This window comes from Pelodiscus sinensis, chromosome 5, assembly GCF_052426305.1.
Source record: "Pelodiscus sinensis isolate ZL-2025 chromosome 5, ASM5242630v1, whole genome shotgun sequence".
Lineage (NCBI taxonomy): Eukaryota > Metazoa > Chordata > Testudines > Trionychidae > Pelodiscus > Pelodiscus sinensis.
The window spans coordinates 113,564,451-113,572,509 of NC_143056.1; the positions used below are offsets into that span (position 1 = coordinate 113,564,451).

Consider the following 8,059-nt stretch of genomic DNA (forward strand, 5'->3'; position numbering starts at 1 on the left):
GGAATTCATTGATTCCAATGCCAGAAGAAGGCACTATTGTGATAACCTAATCTGACCTCCTATATAACAGAGAGAGGCAATAGAACTTCTCCAAAATAATGTGCAGAACAGATCTTTTAGAAAAACATCCAATCTTGATTTTAAAATTTTCGGTGATGGAGAATCCACTACAACTGTTGGTAATTTGTTCCAAAGGCTAATTACCCACAATGAAAAAAAAACCCTGCACTTTATTTCCACTTTATATCTGAATTTGTCAAGTTTCAACGTCTAGCCATTGGATTATGTGCTACCTTTTTCTGCTAGATTGAAGAAACCTTGTTCCCCATAAATTTGTTTCCCCATATAAATACTTATAAAAATTAATCAAAACACACTTTAACTTTCTCTTTATTTCAATAGATTGAGTTCTTTTAGTTTATCTCTGTAAGGCATGTTTTCTAGTCTTTTAATCCTTCTTGTGGCTCATATCTGAACACTGTCCATTTTAATCAACATGCTTCTTGAATTGTGGACACCAGAACTGGACTCAGTATTCCAGCAGCACTCACACCGGTGCCAAATATAGCAGTAAAATAACCTCTCTGCTCTTGTTCCAGATTCCCCTGTGTATGCATCCCAGAATGTCATGAGGCCTTTTGGCCACAGCATCTCAGTGGGTGCTCTTGATCTTAGCTGAGCTCTTGCTCAGCTAATTGTCTGACACGACTCTCTAAATTCTTTTTAGAACTAGTCTCTAGTTTCCAGGCTAGAGTATCCCATTGTGGAAGTCTACCTACATTCTTCATTATTTGATCTTGTCTCTTTACATCAAAGTTAAAGGAGGAAGAAATATTAATTTTCAAATTTGAGGATATCTTCCTAACACCTGCATCAAAAAAATCTTACGCAACCACAAAGTCTATATTCCAACCTCTAAACTTGAACATTTTCCACTTATAACTATACTTTTACATTGCTCCTGAGAGAGTTTCCTGTCCAGTCAGTTATTTTGCTTTTCATTCCATAGCTCTTTATCTCATCCATTGATCTTTGATGTGGAATCTTGGCAAATTCATTTTGAAAATGTAACCATAATATAGCCACTGAGATTCTTAGCAGTACCTTCAAAGACCTGTGGCAGGTCACCTAAGAACAACAACCGTGCCAGAGTCCATGAAGGCAATCTTCAATCAAATTATATGAACCTCAAGTCATCTTTTTGGATAATTTCTGGTCCTGGTGCTACCCTTCTTCCCATTCCTTCATGATGACAAAAAGAAAATGCAGAGTGGAATGAGAGGAGACAAAAATGTCCCTCTTCTCCTTCCATAGCCAACTCTCTACTCTACCAAAACACCATGAAATCTATGTGTTATGTGGGATAAAATGGCATGGCAAAAAATGGGTAAGAAGTCAAACAGCCATTCGGAATAATATGTCCCCTTTTCACCATGAGTTATAAAGCAGGGTATTAGTTAATGATGCCTGAAGAAGCAACAATTATTTCCCTACACAACTGAGCTCCACCAGAGGAATCACTGAGCATAAGCATCAGCAGAGTTCTTAGGGGCAACCAGGAATGTAGCCATTACAGAGGGTGGAACAGGTTCTCTTACAGGTTTCCCAGCCACCGTAGCTTTTTCATGTCCTGTCTGCAATGAATCCCCACTTGGACCTGGGATTATTATATTATTATTACTACTGCTAATGGAATGAATGTGGCTCAACCACCATGTACCAAAATCAGTGCAGAGTTTTTCATTATTTTCTTCCCTTTCATATTCTTTTATGTGGGAAGGAAACATAAGGACCTAAAAATTGGTCCTTCAGAAATGATTTACTGATTTACCTCTTGGTCTTTGTATTTTTAATAAGGTGATAAGGTAGCCACTTTTCAACAGTCAGCAATTTATCTGGAATCTAGCAGAAAGCTTTTATAACTTGAAAGCTTACCATTTTCAAACACTGTAGTAGCTCTACTGAAATGGAACTCTGCCAATTTACACCATCCGCGGGTCTGGTTCAATATGTGTATCAGGTACAGTAAATGTAAATTCTAAAAGATAATTTCTAATAACTTTGTGGATAAGTCAATGAAGCTAGGCAGATCTATTCCAGCTGAGGGGCTGCTCCATTAAAATTCTGCATTGGCTATGCACCTGCAATTCATAAATAATTACATTGGCAACCGTTTCTTCCCGCATCTTATTTTACTATGACACCTCCACATCCTGCATCAACATGTGGCAATATGATGATTGGTTCATTAAAATTAATCTCTCAGGGTTTGACTGAAGCATTTTGACCCTTGTTTGCAATAACTAGAAGTGATTATTATTTATTCATTGTTATGCACTGACAGTGTGCTTGCCACAGGACAAACAAGTGAAGAAAACATGGTTCCTGCCCAAGGAGCTAAGCAAGTTCAAGTTTAGTCTCAATTTATCACGTAACTGCTTCTTGTAGAGTTTCTTGTTCTGAAGGCAGCTAGGTCTGGCTGCTATTGGTGGTTGAACACTTGACTAAATGGGCATAGGAACATAGGAACTGCCATACTGGATCAGACCCTTCAGCCATTCTAGTATCCTGTCTCTGACAGGAATCGGTGCTAGCAGCTTCAGAAGAAGGTGTAAAAATCATGCTGTAGGCATCTGTAGGTTAAACTACCTCCTCACATTAGGTCTCATCTGATCTCTAATAGTTAATCCTGAAGCATGAGGTATAATGTCGCTTCTAGAGTTTTGTTTGCAGTAAATGAGTAGTAGAAATTTGGAAATTCGTGTCATCCATACAGACAGACAACCTCTTTTTGAATCTTGATAAGTTGTTGTCCTCAAGACCAAGACTGAATCAGACCAGTTAGGGCAAATCCTGTTTGAAATATTTATCCTATGTGTTTCCTTCTATGCTTTCACAACTGTGACTAAGTCGTCCGAAAGCCTCAAAGGAGACAAACATTTCTACTTGGCATCATGTCATGTCCATTAACTGCTCTGCAAATAGCAGGCTAGATCTTAACTGGAAACTACATCTTACCACTGAAGTACTCTGGATTATAGTATCTGCGGGGCTGGCCCAGGCGATACCATCTTAATAAAATTACACCTACTGAGCAAGTATTATGGGTTGCCAACACCCTCCATATCCATAAACTACTTAAAATAATATATTACTTCAAGCTCATTAAATTAGGCTAGGCAATCTCCTCTGGTTATTCTACGAGCTCTGAGCGCAGTCCCAACTATTTGCTGATCAATTCAAATATGAAGCTTAGTATTTAAAAATAAATAAATAAATAAAAATAAAAACAATCTGTGATTGTCTCAATAATCCAAAGTATAGAGTAGAATATCCATTAAAGCAAACTCAGCCCTGAAAAATATCTACTAAATGAAGTCTGATATAGACAGCCCCCAATTTTACTCGAAAAATCCCATTAAACAGAACATTTAAAATAGTCACTAATTGTAATAACTGGAAAGAAGGCATGAGTTCAGTATGCTTGGAGCTGCCAAGAGCCCTGAATATCATAAAATATACTTTAACTGGCTTGTGTACAAAGCTTAAATATTTAACAGATATATTCTGAAGCATCTTACTGAAGGTAATTTAAGGTCCCATTGGCCTATTCTTCCATCAATGCACAAGTTCATAGATTCCAAAACCCACCGGGATGACCTAGTCTGACCTTCTGTATTACAGAGGCCACAGAACGTCCCCAAAATAATTCCTAAATTATATGGTTTTAGAAAAATCCAATGTTGATTTAAAATTGTCATTGATGGAGAATCCACCATGACCCTGATTAAATTGTTCCAATGGTTAATTGCCCTCACTGTTAAAAATGTATTTCCAGTGTGAATTTGTCTAACTTGAACTTACAGCCATTAGGTTGTGTTATACCTTTCTCTGCTAGATTGAAAAGGCCCATTATTAAGTATTTGCTCCGCATGTAGACATTTATAGCGTAATCAAGTCACTCCTTCACCTTCTCTTTGTTACGATAAATAGATAGTCTCAAAGAACTCCATCACTATAAGGACTTGTCTCTACTATTGGGTGGATCCACACACCAGCGGTCAATTTAGCGAGTCTAGTAAAGACCCGCTAAATCAACTGATGATCACTCTCCTATTGACATCAGTACTCCAGCAGAATGCGATGAGTAAGGGGAGTCAACAGGAGAGGTTTTTTTCTGTGACTCTCCCTTAGTGTGGAATGCGCGGTAAGTAGATGTAAGCTAAGTCGATTTGAGTTATGCTACTAACCTAATTCAAATTGTGTAGCTTAGATTGACCTCTCCCTGTTGTGTAGACCTGCCCTAATACAGGATTTCTAATCATTTACCCACTCTCGTGGCTTTTTTTTAATCCTCTCAAATTTATAAACTAACTTTGTGAGTTCTGGGCAACAGAATTGGCACAAGGTTCCAGCAGTGGTCACACCAGTGCTATACACAGAGGCAAAATAACCTCTCTACTCCTGCTTGAGATTCCTCTGCTTTTGCATCCCCCTTTGTCCAGTTTTGCATTGGAAGCTCATGTTTAGTTGATTATCTACCATAACCCCTGACTCTTTTTCAAAGTCACTTCTTCATAGGATAGAGCCTCGCACCCTGTAAGTATGGCCTATAGTACTGGTTCCTAGATGAACACATTTACCTTTAGACATACTAAAATGCATATTGTTTGCTTGCACCCAATATTATCATGAGATCCATATTACTTTGAATCAGTGCCCTGTCCTTTTCATTATTTACCACTCTCCCAATATTTGGATCATCTGCAAACTTTATCATTGATGGTTTTATGTTTTCTTCCAGGTCATTGATAAAAATATTAAATGCCATAGGGACAAACTGAAGACTGCTGCACCTTTCTTGAAACATACCTGCTCATGAAAATTCACCCATTACAATTACATTTTGAGGCCTATCGGATAGCTAGCTTTTAATCCATTTAATGTGTACCATGTTAATTTTATATCTAGCTAGTTTTAATCAAAATGCCATGTGGTATCACATGAACTGCCTTGTAGAAGTCTAAGTATATTCCATCTACAGTATTACATTTATCAAGCACTGAAACTTTTTCAAAAAGAGATATTATTAGTTTGACAAGATCAGTTTTCCAAAACTCCATGTCAATTAGCATTAATTATATTACTGTCCTTCTATTCTTCATTAACTGAGTCCCATATCAGCCATTCCATTATTTTGTCTGGGATCAATATCAGGCTTACAGGCTTATAATAACCTGGATCATCCCAATTAACTTTTAAAAAAATTGGCAATTTGCCTACATTTCAAGAATGTGCTGTAGTGAAATAATTCAGAGAAAATCTCTGTTGTATGGTGGCTGGGATTTTCAAAGGAGTAGGTGCCTTTATCCTAGTGAAATTGTTTGCTTTGAAAAAGCACAGCTATTATCGTTATGTTATCAACATTCATCTTTCCAAATAGACGAGGCTAAAGGACACATACAAACTATTTAACATGGTGTATGCTCACCCAATGGATTGTCCGGGGTGAGGCATACAAAACAAGATAAATAAGTATGTCTACACTAGAACTAGTACAGTGGCATAGCTGCAGTTGCACCCCTGGGCTATGTCCAGACTCAGGGTTTTTTTCGGGAAAAGTAGCCTTTTCCCGAAAAAACTTCCCCTGCGTCCAGACTCAAGCCGCGTTCTTTCGAAATTATTTCGAAAGAACGCGGCTTTTCTTTCGATGACGGTAAACCTCGTTTCACGAGGAAGAACGCCTTCTTTCGAAAGTTCCTCTTTCAAAAGAAGGCGTTCTTCAATGTAAATAGGGCTTCCTCGAAAGAGAGCATCCAGACTCGCTGGGTGCTCTCTTTCGAAAAAGCGGATTGCTCTTTCGAAAGATCCGCCTGCAGTCTAGACGCGATCTTTAGAAAGAGGCTCTTTCGAAAGATGCTTTCGAAAGAGCCTCTTTCAAAAGAAGCCTGCAGTCTAGACATAGCCCTGAAGTGCAGATCCTTACTATACCATGTAGTAAGTGTAGCAGCGTCTACACTAGGGCTTAGATCTATTTAATTTCATTGCTCAGACCATGTCTACACTTACCAGGCAATCGGCGCTGTAGCAATCGATCTCCTGGAGGTCAATTTAATGGCTCTAGGAAAGACCAGATAAATCAATCATAGATTGCTCTCATCAACTCCGGTACTCCACCAGAAGAAGAAGCAAAAGGGAAGCTACTGGGAGAGTTTTTCCCATTGACACCTCCCCACACATACAGGTGAAGACCCTGCAGCAATTCGACCTTAGGTACACTGACTTTAGCTATGGTATTGATGTAGCTGGGATTGCATGAAATAGATTTACATTGCCCCATAGTATAGACCACGGATGATCAATTACACGGTGGCAGTTTACCAGGATTAGCCCTGGACAGGCCTCCACCACTATATTTACCTGCACTGCTGCAGGTACCAGCAATTGTAGCTCCTGTTGGTCTTGGATCATCATTCCCAGACAAAGGGAGTGGCAAGAAGTGGCACGGACCAGGGCACTGCTTCCCGTAGCTCCCATTGGCCAGGAATGGGAGCTCCCATTCACCATCTATCTCAAAGCACATCCACAATTGGATCTCCAATTGGAGCTCCCATTGATTACCTATCTGTTTGCAAAGTGCTTTGAGATCTTTTGATGAAAGATGCATTGTTTCATCTGGATAGTTTTGAGGGGGAGATAGTAATGTGGGTGTCAGTCCAAAGAGGATGTGCTTGCAGTTATCAATAATTGTAACTGTTCTATTTTGTCTTAAGACTTAAAAGATATATTGTTTCAGGAACACTCCTCCCTTTCATGATCCTTTACAATTACATAACAATCAGCAGTTCGATCAATGGTGGTCCATGGGAACTATGATCACTGGTAGCTGCAATCGTGCAGGTAATTATGGCTGAGGAGGTCTGCCAGGCATTAATCCTGGTTCACCAGATTCAGTTCATCAGCTGGTATTCTCCCCACCCCGCATTTTAGACCTATCCACTGGACATGAAATTTTTCATTACCCGAAGAGGTGTAGTTAAGCTGATGTAGACTAGCTCTATGTCTCCTTATACCAAGTATTCTGCCAAAGGCCATTCCTGCAACTTTAGTGATGAAAAGACCTTGCTATATTCCCTGAGAAACCATTACATGATTGTGACAGGGCGGCCCCGCCCCACACTCAAGCCCAGGGAAACCACCTGGGGGCGGAGAGGGCCCCACCCACACAGCCCTACTGGTCATGCTCTGAGGGGAGCAGAGATATAATAGGCCGCTGGCCTGCTCAGAAGGGACAGACCACGGCCCGAGCAGGAGCTAGCACTCAACTGCCAGAGAGAGTCGCCAGGACTGCTGAACATGCCGCTGCCAGGCCCCAGCCGGGCTCGGCCCCAACGCCGGAGCCGCCGACCGATCCCCTGGGATGCAGACACCGGACCGGACTCTGCCAACCCCGATGTAGCCCGGGGAAGAGCCAATACAGCCAACCGACCAACGCCAACAGGTGGGACCACGACGGGCCGGGGGCAGAGGGTAGGAAGCGACCCAGGGCAGGGAGCTGGAAAAGCCCGAGGGCTCGGCGCGTTGCAGGGAGGAGCCCCCGCCGAGCCAGCGGTGGGAGCCACCCGCCACTAATAGAGCCCTGGGTCGGGGCCCGGTGGAGAGGGAGGGCCCGTGCCCTCCTACCCCTCCTGCCCAGAACCCCGGCGAGTGGGGGCTGGGATAAGGAACTTTGGGACTAGGCCTCTGGGCCTGCGTGTTGAGGACTAGGCCGTGAGGCCGTATTTCCCCTACTGCAGGGGCAGTGAACTTTTCGGACTAGGCCAGTGGGCCATATTTCCCCTAAAAAGGGGCCTCATGCTTCAGGCCGAGGCCCAAGAGGGTTGGATGATGCCCCGGAAGAGGGTGGCAACCCCAGTCGAGGGAGGGGTCCCCGACAATGATGCTGAGCAGTTACTAACTTATATAACATTTGGATGCCTAATCAACAGCAAACTGGAATGTTAGTATTTTGTACCCATTTCCCTTGAATTTTCAACAGTGGTAAATAATTGCACAAAGG

The 8,059-nt window shown here is 41.8% G+C and overlaps 1 long non-coding RNA gene across 1 annotated transcript; it reads right to left on the reverse strand.

The window, feature by feature from the left end:
• Window positions 1-1,244: 1,244 nt before the first annotated feature.
• On the reverse strand, window positions 1,245-7,730 carry LOC142829010 (uncharacterized). The gene is made up of 3 exons (XR_016349572.1): window positions 7,023-7,730; window positions 6,070-6,120; window positions 1,245-2,141 (listed from the first exon to the last, which is right to left on the reverse strand). It is a non-coding gene; the product is annotated as an uncharacterized LOC142829010 (long non-coding RNA).
• Between the last annotated feature and the right edge of the window lie 329 nt (window positions 7,731-8,059).